The sequence below is a fragment of the Rutidosis leptorrhynchoides genome, chromosome 3 (assembly GCF_046630445.1).
Source record: "Rutidosis leptorrhynchoides isolate AG116_Rl617_1_P2 chromosome 3, CSIRO_AGI_Rlap_v1, whole genome shotgun sequence".
Classification (NCBI taxonomy): domain Eukaryota; kingdom Viridiplantae; phylum Streptophyta; class Magnoliopsida; order Asterales; family Asteraceae; genus Rutidosis; species Rutidosis leptorrhynchoides.
Genome location: NC_092335.1, coordinates 61,018,219 through 61,031,836, shown reverse-complemented (window position 1 = coordinate 61,031,836; position 13,618 = coordinate 61,018,219).

The window sequence follows — 13,618 nt, the reverse complement described above, 5'->3', positions numbered from 1 at the left end:
TCTATCAAATAAGTGCATGAAGTCGTGTCTAGACGTAGGAATAATAAGTAGGTAATTTTCCACTAGGAATGATAAACAATACGTATAATATGCAGCTAAGGTCGAAGTCCAGACTCGCTAATGCATTCTAACAACTATCAGTTAGACACACTAATGCAAGACCTGGTTCGCTAAGACCACCGCTCTGATACCAACTTTAACAACCCGTCCTAATCCACCTGGATGAAGTCATCAATATTTGGTCCCATTGCAATGATCGACTCCAAATAATGTCCTTAAAATGAGCAAATGCACTGCGGAAGACTTAATTCGTACCTGAGAATAAACATGCTTAAAAGTGTCAACTAAAAGGGTTGGTGAGTTCATAGGTTTATCATAACAATCTTTTTAATATATTAATAGACCACAAGATTTCCGTTTATAAATATATGTACACTCGCAAGTGTATAAAACCGTTCTGCTTACGTTGAGGCCTCAGTAACCAACCTTAACAATAATATAATAAGTCATCTTCGCAAAGATGGATATGTACACTCGCAAGTGTATAAATAATCCTCGAAGTACTAAACATCCGCCCACTAGCTCTTATGTCTAGTGCAGCCTACAGGATGGGGTTATTAAGCCCGATAGATCTATCTTTAGGATTCACGCTTACATGCTATTATAACATGTATCTAAATTACCTAGCACATCAATCCGCAGAATATCATTTTAATCACTTGTCTCTATTTTGTAAAGCATTTACAAAAGCAGCGCATGTATTCTCAGCCCAAAATATATATTGCAAAAGCAATTAAAAAGGGAGCAAATGAAACTCACCATACTGTATTTTGTAGTAAAAATACATTGGACAACATTGAACAAGTATAGGGTTGGCCTCAGATTCACGAACCTATATCATTTATATATTTATTAACACGTATAATTGTAATCAAATAAATTCATATATTATATCTTAAATTAGATATCTTATATATTTAATTTGTATATATTTAAAATAGTTAATATTTATATAGTTTAATATTATATTTAAAATCAATAATTTATTATATGTAATTATTTATATAAATAATCTTAATATATATAATTATATGTAATATTATGGTAGTTGTAATATATATACTCTTACACGGAAAATATTTATTTGTTATGAAAATATAAATATAATAATAATAAAAATGATAATACTTATAATAGTAAAAATAATGATACTACTAATAATGATAATAATAATAATAATTTTTAATAAAAGTGCTAATTTTTATAAGAATGATAATTTTTATTAATATGATACTTTTAATAAATATGATAATTTTAATGATACTTTTAATGATAATAATAACAATAATAATAACAATAATAACAATAATAATAATAATAATAATAGAAAACTACCTCAAGAATAAGTTTCAAAAATATAAGTGTCCTTGCCCGGGCTTGAACCCATGACCTCTCAGTCACTTGACAATACCCTAACCATCTAGGCTATCTTGCTTTCTTGCTATAACATGTTATTTGAACTTTATAACCCCTTTAATTCGAACAGCCCAAGTTGTTCGGCCCATAAGAAGGTCATTTGACCCAGTAGAAGCCTGATCCAAAATAGTTTAATTGACCCAAGAATTAATTAATCAAGCCCATGGTTTGATATTGCTGTTTAATAAATAGAAAGAAAATTTCAGCAGGCTACTGGGATCGAACACCAGACCTTTCGTTCAATAAACGCCAACCAGACCATTGAACCGTCCTTCCGTTTTGGTAATAACTCGCATGTCTGTGTATTTATTAAATAAGGAACTGTACATCTTCATCATAATCATTCTTCACAGTCATCACCGATATCAATCATCATCGTTTTTTTTTTAAAAAACATCATCTTATATCAATAACTCAACAGTGTATCATTATCAATCAATCATCTCATCATCCCTGTACATCATCATCGTATTCATAGCATCATCATCGTTTGATTATTACTATTAACATCGTAATACATATCATATTATGTATCATTCATCACCATCACCAATTATCACAGCATCATTATACAACGTCGACTTAATTTCCATCATGATCATAATCCTACATCGTTATCATCATAATTGTATTCAAACTAAAATCACGACACTTAATATCTAATCATAATCGTTTGTAGTTTCACGTCATAATTAGATAGAGAGAAAGAGAAAACGAAAGAGAGATGGTGAGATGGTGGTCATCATAGATGACGGTGATGGTGGCCGCCGATGGAGAGTGGTCAAGGTGGAAGTTTAGTGATCGAGTTAAATATCAAAGTGGTGGTATGGGTGGCGGTTAAAATGGGTGGTTCCCGATTGAAATGTGGAGAGAGAGGAGAGATGGCGATATTGTTGTAGAGGTGGCAGGTGATGGTCCGTCGAGGTGGCCGGTGGACTGTAGTGTATCCGGTGAAAGAAGTGGGTAGTCACCTCTGGTGGGTGATTGGTGAAAGTTGAGAATGCAGTGTTAGGATCAAGTATATATATATATATATATATATATATATATATATATATATATATATATATATATATATATATATATATATATATATATAGATATAGATAAACATATAATATTAAATTCAACTCAAATATCATATAAGAGTAGGATAGATAATTGAAACGTACAGGTGGCTTGCTTAAAAATATCAAGGTTATGTTTGGGTTAAAAGCTAGTCACAAGCAACAATCTTGATTGATTGTGTGTATTAGTAAGATGGAGACATGTAATGATATAAAAATAATAGATCAATTATTAATTAATATAATATCATTCCTAATTAACTAACGTGCCAAAAGAATTCATAATTCTGCCGACACTTTACATGCACTATTATATCGTGTCCATTGCTAAACAGTTAACGTATAAAAGTGTTTATAAAAATTCCAAATTTTTAGATTAAATATATTTAATTATTTCACTCATTACCTGTTTGAAACCTGCTCAAAAAGGCTCGGTAATTATTTATTTTATGTTCCAATTTATATGTACGGAGTACTAAAACTTAGCTCGAGGTATTTAAATATATTTTTAGAAAACTTAGAATTGATAAGACTTAATTATAGACCAACGTTTAAGTTCAACTTCTCATAAATTCGAGTGTAAACTTGTTTAATATCGATCATAAAAATTGACCTGTCATTTTGAGCTCGATCTCAACTAAAAAATTTAATATTTTTTTTTAAATTAATAAAATAGATTCTAAATATATTTTTAATAAAGCTAAAATTGATACAACCTATTTTCGGATCACCGTTATCCTAAAATCACATAAGTTCATTTTTAACTCGCTTAATATCGATGAGATGATAACTGAGTGTCCTTGTCGTTTACTAATTAAATTCGAAACCACGTATATATGTATTTAATATACTTCATTTATGTATATAGATATATTTTAAATAATAACTTTTATTATTAGTTTACATAATTAATTCTAACAATTACAATATATAATATTTCATTTTAAATATATGCATACATATTTACAAGTAATCATATCGTGAGTCGTCGGGAATTGTCAAGGGTCAAATGAATCCATATAAATAGTTCAAAGGTCAAATGTATACATGAACATAATTCTAAGTTTTTGAGACTTCAACATTACAGACTGTGCTTATCGTGTCGGAATCATATAAAGTTTAAAGTTTAAATTTGATTGGAAATTTCTGGGCCATTACACCACATATCTAGCAATATCCGCTTTCATACCCGGCCACCAAAAGTGCTTCTTGAGATCTTTGTACATCTTTCCCGCTCTGGGATGTATTGAGTATCTGGTTTTATGTGCTTCCTTAAGTACCATTTCTCTCATACCTCCAAACTTTGGTACCCAAATTCTTTCAGCCCTATACCGGGTTCCGTCTTCCCGAATATTAAGATGTTTCTCTGATCCTTTGGGTATTTCATTATTCAAACTTCCCTCTTTTAAAACTCCCTGTTGCGCCTCCTTTATTTGAGTAGTAAGGTTAGTATGAATAATTATGTTCATAGATTTTACTAGTATAGGTTCTCTATCCTTTCTGCTCAAGGCGTCGGTTACCACATTTGCCTTCCTCGGGTGGTAACAAATCTCAAAGTCGTAATTATTCAACAGTTCAATCCACCTACGCTGTCTCATGTTCAGTTGTTTCTGATTAAATATATGTTGGAGACTTTTGTGGTCGGTATATATAATACTTTTGACCCCATATAAGTAGTGCCTCCAAGTCTTTAATCACAAAATCATCATTCCCTTCAGGCAATGACAATATAGGTGCCGTAGTTAACTTTTTCTTCAACAATTGAAACGCTTTCTCCTGTTCATCCTTCCAGTAAAATTTCTTCCCTTTTTGCGTTAATACAGTCAAAGGTTTTGCTATTTTGGAAAAATCTTGGATGAACCTTCTGTAGTAACCAGCCAGTCCTAAAAATTGGCGTATATGCTTCAAAGTTTTCGGGGTTTCCCACTTTTCAACGGTTTCAATCTTTGCTGAATCCACCTGAATACCTTCTTTGTTCACTATGTGCCCGAGGAATTGAACTTCTTCCAACCAAAATGCACACTTTGAAAACTTAGCGTACAGTTTTTCTTTCCTTAACAACTCTAGCACTTTTCTCAAATGTTCTTTGTGCTCTTGGTCATTCTTTGAGTAAATAAGTATGTCATCGATGAAAACAATGACAAACTTGTCAAGGTATGGTCCACACACTCGGTTCATTAGGTCCATGAACATAGTTGGTGCGTTAGTTAACCCAAACAGCATAACCATAAACTCGTAATGACCGTAACGCCCTAAAAGCAGTCTTTGGAATATCATCCTCCTTCACCCGCATTTGATGATATCCAGAACGTAAATCAATCTTCGAATAAACCGACGAGCCTTGTAGTTGATCAAATAAATCGTCGATTCTCGGTAATGGATAACTGTTCTTGATGGTAAGTTTGTTCAACTCTCTATAGTCGATACATAATCTAAATGTACCATCTTTCTTTTTGACAAACAAAACAGGAGCTCCCCACGGTGATGTGCTTGGTCGAATGAAACCACGCTTTTAAAGTTCTTGTAATTGGCTCTGAAGTTCCTTCATTTCGCTGGGTACGAGTCTGTATGGAGCACGAGCTATTGGTGCAGCTCCCGGTACAAGGTCTATTTGAAATTCAATGGATCGGTGTGGAGGTAGTCCGGGTAATTCTTTCGTAAATACATCGGGAAATTCTTTTGCGACGGGAACATCATTGATGTTCTTTTCTTCAGAATTGACTTTCTCGACTTGTGCTAGCACAGCATAGCAACATTTTCTTATTAGTTTTTGCGCCTTCAGGTTACTAATAAGATTTAACTTCGCGTTGCTCTTTTCTCCGTACACCATTAAGGGTTTTCCTTTTTCTCGTATAATGCGAATTGCATTTTTGTAACAAATGATCTCTGCTTTCACTTCTTTCAACCAGTCCATACCGATTATCACATCAAAACTCCCTAACTCTACTGGTATCAAGTCAATCTTAAATGTTTTACTAACCAGTTTAATTTCTCGATTCCGACATATATTATCTGCTGTAATTAATTTACCGTTTGCTAATTCGAGTAAAAATTTATTATCTAAGGGCATCGGTGGGCAACTTAGTTTAGCACAAAAATATCTACTCATATAGCTTCTATCCGCACCCGAATCAAATAAAACATAAGCAGATTTATTGTCAATAAGAAACGTACCCGTGAGAAGCTCCGGGTCTTCCTGTGCTTCTACCGTATTAATATTGAAAACTCTTCCGTGGCTCTGACCATTAGTATTCCCCTGATTCGGGCAATTTCTACAAAAGTGGCCCGGTTTTCCACATCCAAAACAAACTATGGCTGTGTTATTTGTTCCGACATTATTTGTTCTTTTAGTTCTGTTATGCATTGGTCCGTAGATCTCGCACTTCATCGCGCTATGACCATTTCTTTTACACCTATTGCAAAATGTCGTGAAGAACCTCGGGTGATGCTCTTCACACATTTTGCATGGCTGTTTTTGGTTTTTGTTGACATTGTTGTTATTGAGATTGTTGTTGGGATTGTTATTGTTGTTCTTCTTGTTGTTGTTGTTATTGTTGTTGGGACGGTTATTGTAGTTGTTGTTGGGACATTTGTTGAAGTTGTTGTTGTGATTGATGTTGCAGTTGTTGGGATAGTTATTGCGATTGTGGTTGTGATTGTTGTTGTTGTATTGGTGACTCTTGTCATTGGTTTCTTTCCACTTTATCTTGACTTGTTTCATGTTAGCCTCTTCGGCCGCCTACTCTTTAATCCTTCCTTCAATCTGGTTCACTAATTTGTGAGCCATTCGACTTGCCTTTTGTATGGAGGCGGGCTCGTGTGAACTCACATCTTCTTGAATCCTTTCCGGTAACCCTTTTACAAATGTGTCGATCTTCTCTTCTTCGTCTTCGAACATTCTGGGACACAATAGGCACAACTCTGTGAATCACCGTTCGTACGTGGTGATATCGAAACCTTGCGTTCATAATCCTCTAAGCTCTACCTTGATCTTATTGACCTCGTTTCTGGGATGATACTGCTCGTTCATCAATTGCTTGAATGCTGACCACGGTAGTGCGTAAGCAGCATCTTGTCCTACCTGCTCGAGATAGGTATTCCACCATGTTAACGTCGTACCGGTGAAGGTATGCGTAGCGTACTTTACTTTGTCTTCTTTAGTACATTTACTTATGGCAAACACCGATTCAACCTTCTCGGTCCACCTTTTCAATCCGATTGGACCCTCGGTTCCATCAAATTCTAAAGTTTTGCAAGCAGTGAATTCTTTGTAGGAACATCCTGCACGATTTCTTGTGGAATTTGTTCCACTGCTAGAACCAGAGTTATTGTTGTTATTTTGCATTGCGGCCTGTACTGCGGCTATGTTCGCAGCAAGGAAAACACGGAAGTCTTCCTCACTCATGTTCAAGTTCTGACGAGTCGTCAGTGCCATTTCCTTCAAAAATAGCCAAAAGAATTGAGTTAATCATATAGAATTTAAGAGTAGTCAATAGTATTTCGTAGCATAATATGAACTTATTTATAAAAGCTTTTTCTTCATATTAGCATTTTATATTTTTAATTCGGGTAGTACCTACCCGTTAAGTTCATACTTAGTAGCTACTATACAACTCAACTACTATGCTTCTATATGAAAAACTTATTACAATAATATTTCGCGTTCAAACTTTTATACAATATTTTACAAACATACAATACCACTATTATACATATAGGATGAAATATATCACATAATAACTTGCTACTCGGCAGCTATAAAGGCAATTCTAGTTAATACGCAAGCCGTTCAGCAAAAGAAATAAAGACACGTAATTCATAAGTCCAAAAACAAGTCATGCATTCTGGTTGTACTAATATTATTTCCCATCCTTGATTATGTGGCAGATAACCATTATGACAGCTAGCTAGGCAGCATGTTGTAACGTCGTCAAAAGGACGAGGGTTTCGTAATGCAAAACAGCCCCGTAACAATATAAAACCCTTGTTTCTCACCCCAACTACCGAATCCATCACTTGTGGGAATGTTTTATTTAAAAGTTGCAAACCAATGTTCTTTTTCTCATTTTGGTGAGAAGCGAACATAATTAACCCGTAAGCATAACATGCTTCTTTATGTTGCATGTTAGAAGTTTTTTCTAAAGAACGGAGTCCTATGTTGGGATATGTTGAGTCAAAATAGGTTTGTAACCCGTAGCGTAAAATTGCATCTGGGTTTCCGCACTAAATGTCTTAAAGAAAACTTGGCATAACTTAAAGTCTCCCCAATGTGATATACCCCATCTTTCAAAGGAAAGCCTTTTATAAACTAAGGCATGCCTGGAATTTCTTTCAAATGTATGACAAACTAATTTTGCCATAAATAATTGTGCCGATGAATTCTGACCGACTCTAGACAAGATTTCATCAATCATATCCCCGGGTAGGTCTTCTAGAATATTCGGTTGTCTATCCTTAACGTCCATTGTGTGTTTTTATATTGTAAAATAGACGAGGATTAGATTCATAAAAGATAAATAACAAACAATACAAGCAATTTTTACATAACATGAAAATACAAGCACACTACAATACATATATTACACAACATGATTACAACTCTTTATTCCGATTCACTCGTTTCTTCCTCTTCGGACATGGTTCATTTCGCTAATTTCCTAGGGATATATGGAGCTCCCCTAATACGAGATGTCATTTTCACAAATGGTTTAGAAAAACTTGGTGGCTTAGAGGTTCTCGGGTTATAGTTAAAATTTAAGAAGTACGGGTGTTTACGATATATATAAAGTTCATCGGGGTTGTAATCAGGTTTCTCTATTTTGATACCTTTTCCCTTATTGTTTTCTTTTGCTTTTTCAAATTGGGTCGAGGTAATTTCTATAACATCATCGAAATCCTCGTCGAGATCCGATTCATCAGAAAATTGGTAATTTTCCCAATATTTTATTTCCTCAGCGGAAACACCATTGACCATTATTAACTTTGGTCCGTTGGTTGAGGATTTTCTTTTATTTAATCGTTTAACTGTAGGTATTAATATTTCTTCTTCCGGAACCTCTTCTTCTTCCGGATACCAACTGAAATGTCCCGTTCATATTGATTATAAACGTTCCATATTAATTGATTTCGTTGCGAGGTTTTGACTTCTATATGAGACGTTTTTCAAAAGACTGCATTCGATTTTTAAAACAACCATAACCTTTATTTTATCAATAAAGGTTTAAAATATTACGACGATTATCAAATAATGATAATAAAAATATAGCGTTCTCACACGACAATTACATATTGGTTTACAATAATATTACACAACAATATATGTCTTCGAATGCAGTTTTCAAACAATATTATACAAGCATGGACTCCAAATGTTGTCCTTAATTTAGTATGCAACAGCGGAAGCTCTTAACAATTACCTGAGAATAAACATGCTTAAAACGTCAACAAAAATGTTGGTGAGTTATAGGTTTAACCTATATATTTATCAATCGTAATAATAGACCACAAGATTTCAAATTTCCATTTTTCGTAAACATACGTCCCATGCATAGAGACAAAAATAATCATTCTATGGATTGAACACCTGGTAACCGACATTAACAAGATGCATATAAGAATATCCTCATCATCCTGGGACATCCATCGGACATGATATAAAAACTCGAAGTACTAAAGCATCCGCTACAACGGATGGGGTTTGTTGGGCCCAATAGATCTATCTTTAGGATTCGCGTCAATTAGTAGACTGGTTTACTAATTCTTAGGTTACCAAGCAAAAGGGGCATATTCGACTTCGATCATTCAACCATAGAAAGTAGTTCATGTACTTGTGTCTATTTTGTAAAACATTTATAAAATTGCATGTATTCTCATCCCAAAAATATTAGATTTAAAAAGTGGGACTATAACCCACTTTCACAGATTTTTACTTCGTCGGGAAGTAAGACTTGGCCACGGGTTGATTCACGAACCTATAATAAATATGTACATATGTATCAAAGTATGATCAAAATATAATTACAACATTTTTATTACGTTTTAATGATTTGAGTTTGTTAAGTCAGCAGTCCTCGTTAGTAACCTACAACTAGTTTTCCACAGTTAGATGTACAGAAATAAAGCAATATATATTATCTCGAATCAATCCACCACCTCGTGTATACAAGTCTCAGGCTAGATCATAACTCAAAGTATATATAATATTTTGGAATCAACCTCAACCCTGTATAGCTAACTCCAACATTACTGCATATAGAGTGTCTATGGTTGTTTCGAAATATATATATAGATGGGTCGATATGATATGTCAAAACATTGTATTCGTGTCTATGGTATCCCAAGATTACATAATATATGTTAGAATACATGTATAATACAATATAAGTTAGTTAACTTAGGATTTGTATAGATTTGTTACAAATTTCACGTAGCTACAACAAGCAAAATTATCCAATCTTGTTTTACCCATAATTTCTTCGTTTTAAATCCGTTTTGAGTGATTCAAGTTGCTATGGTTTCATATAGAACTTAAGTTTATTAATCAAAACAGAAAAAGTATAAGTTTATATTCGTAAATACAGATTCCAAGTTGTTTTTGTAAAGGTAGTCATTTCAGTCGAAAGAACGACGTCTAGATGACCATATTGGAAAACATACTTCCACTTTGAGTTTAACCATGATTTTTGGATATAGTTTCATGTTCATAAGAAAATCATTTTTCCAGAAGAACAACTTTTAAATCAAAGTTTATCCTAGTTTTTAATTATCAAACCCAAAACAGCCCGCGGTGTTACTACAACGGCGTATGTCCGGTTTTACGGTATTTTTCGTGTTTTCAGGTTTTAAATCATTAAGTTAGCATATCATATAGATATAGAACATGTGTTTAGTTGATTTTAAAAGTCAAGTTAGAAGGATTAACTTTATTTGCGAACAAGTTTAGAATTAACTAAACTATGTTCTAGTGATTACAAGTTTAAATCTTCGAATAAGATAGTTATATATATATGAATCGAATGATGTTATGAACATCATTACTACCTCAAGTTTAGTAGGTAAACCTACTGGAAGTAACAAAAATTGATCTAGCTTCAAAATATTCTTGGATGGCTTGAAAGTTCTTGAAGTAGAATCATGACACGAAAACGAGTTCAAGTAAGATTTCCACTCGAAATAAGATAGTTATAGTTATAGAAATTGAATCAAAGTTTGAGTATGAGTATTACCTTGTATTAGAAAGATATCTTACTATAAATAAGAAAGATTTCTTGAGCTTAGATGATTACTTGGATTGGATTAGAAAGCTTGGAAGTAATCTTGCAAACTTGATAGTATTCTTGATTTTATGAAACTAGAACTTATAGAATTTATGAAGAACACTTAGAACTTGAAGATAGAACTTGAGAGAGATCAATTAGATGAAGAAAATTGAAGAATGAAAGTTTTTGTAGATGTTTTTGGTCGTTGGTATATGGATTAGATATAAAGGATGTGTAAGTTTGTTTTCATGTAAATAATTCATGAATGATTTATAATATTTTTTGTAATTTTGTGAGATATTTCATGCTAGTTGCCAAATGATGGTTCCCACATGGTTAGGTGACTCACATGGGCTGCTAAGAGCTAATCATTGGAGTGTATATACCAATAGTAAATACATTTAGAAGTTGTGTGTTGTACGAGTACAAATACGAGTGCATACGAGTAGAATTGTTGATGAAAATGAATGAGGATGTAATTGTAAGCATTCTTGTTAAGTAGAAGTACTTTGATAAGTGTCTTGAAGTCTTTCAAAAGTTTATAAATACATATTAAAACACTACATGTATATACATTTTAACTGAGTCGTTAAGTCATCGTTAGTCGTTACATGTAAGTGTTGTTTTGAAACCTTTAAGTTAACGATCTTGTTAAATGTTGTTAACCCATTGTTTTATCTAATGATATGTTGAATTATTATATTATCATGATAATATGATGTATTAATATATCTTAATATGATATATATATATATATATATACATTTAAATATCGTTACAACGATAATCGTTACATATATGTCTCGTTTCGAAACCCTTAAGTTAGTAGTCTTGTTTTTACATATGTAGTTCATTGTTAATACACTTAATGATATGTTTACTTATCATTTAACATATTTAAACATAGTGTAACAATATCTTAATATGATTCATATGTATTTAGTAAGACGTTGTTATAACGATAATCGTTATATATATCGTTTCGAGTTTCTTACTTCAATAAACTCATTTTATGTATATATGAGACGACCCGACCCAATCCATAGGGACGAATACAATAACATATGATAACATTGCGAGGTACTTGACCTCTATATGATACATTTTACAAACGTTGCATTTATTCTTAAAAGGAAAACTATCATTACATCAATATTTGACATTTTCGTCTAACATTTCATAATATCCAAATGACCTAATCTGTCATTTACTTATTTATATTCTCTATTGAACTCCAATGACTCGAATGCAACGTCTTTGTATCATGGCTTAAAAGGTCCCAAGTAGTATCCTTAACATGAGCTAATGCACAGCGGAAGACTTAATTCATACCTGAGAATAACATGCTTTAAAACGTCAACATAAAGTTGGTGAGATATATAGGTTTGATGCTAGCAGCGTTATAACAATGGAACACAAGATTTCATATATAAACATTTTAATAAAAATATTCTAAGTGGTTGAGCACTTGGTAACCATACTTAACATTTAATCACGTCGCATATTCCCTTTATTATGAAATCTTACTACACCGTACCAAGGTGTAGTCACGAAACGAAGTACTGTGCAACCGTTGAATACTGGTCGTCCAGTCCGGTTGGGGTTGTCAGGCCCGATAGATCTATCAACAGGATTCGCGTTTACAATACCGCTGTAAATATTAGTTACCAAGCTACAGGGAAGTATGCCAGTGGTACAACTCAACGTAGAATATATTTTTCAGTTACTTGTGTCCATAGCGTAAAACATAAAATACATGTATTCTCATCCCGAAATATTTAGAGTTTAAAAGTGGGACTATATACTCACTTTTGTCTTGAAGATATGTAATTTCGACTTGGTCTCCGAACCTATCCATATATAATATATCAATACCTTTTCTTTTTAAACAATCGTCACATATATATACTTATAATACTTTTAATACTTTTAATAATTCCTTAGTCCGTAGTTAGCAGTCCGATGTTAGTAATTCAATTTTAATGGTTCATATTTAGTTGTTTAATAAACCCCCAATGAAATAAATAAAATCCCCATCGTATATGTATTGGTCGAGATTAATCTTGACCCATGGTACCGGTGTTGTCAAATGACGTGTTGCGTACATAAAGTACCGGTGTTGTCAAATGACGTGTTGCGTACAATCATGGGATCTTATGATTAATCTTCTCGTATTGTTTACGGGTGATCCTGAACCATATAAAATTAAATTATGAGTACATATGTATAAAATATCATGTTACTTTAGGAAGATGTGATTTATTTAATTTTCTCCAATTATTTTCGTGGCTAAACTAGTCTTGGATATCCGATTTTGTTTTGGTCATAATTTCTTCGTTACAACTCCGTTTTCGTTGATTCAACTTTCCACTTCCTTGGATCGAGTCCCTCTTTAAGAATATGAACTGTAAATACCTTAGTTTGTATTCGAAATCATAGGTCATAGGTCAAATTTTGGTGAAACTTATGAAGTTAATCATTTTTGTTACAAAAACATCATTTAATGACCATTTTTCTAAAAATACTTATACTATGAATTAAATCATGAAATTTTTATGTGTTAACATATTCATAAGAAATATCATTTTTCCAGAATATAAACCTCCAATTCAAAGTTCAAGATGGTTTTTAATTATCCAACCCAAAACAGCCCCCGGTTGCACTCCGACGTCATAAAAACAGTTTTTTAAGGTATTCTTTGAAAAACCAAGTTATACCTTGTTAAATTAGCATATATTTAAGTTATATTACAGGTCTTGAAGTATTTTAAAAGTTAAGTTAGAAGGATCTATTTAGTTTGCAAACAAGTTTGAAATC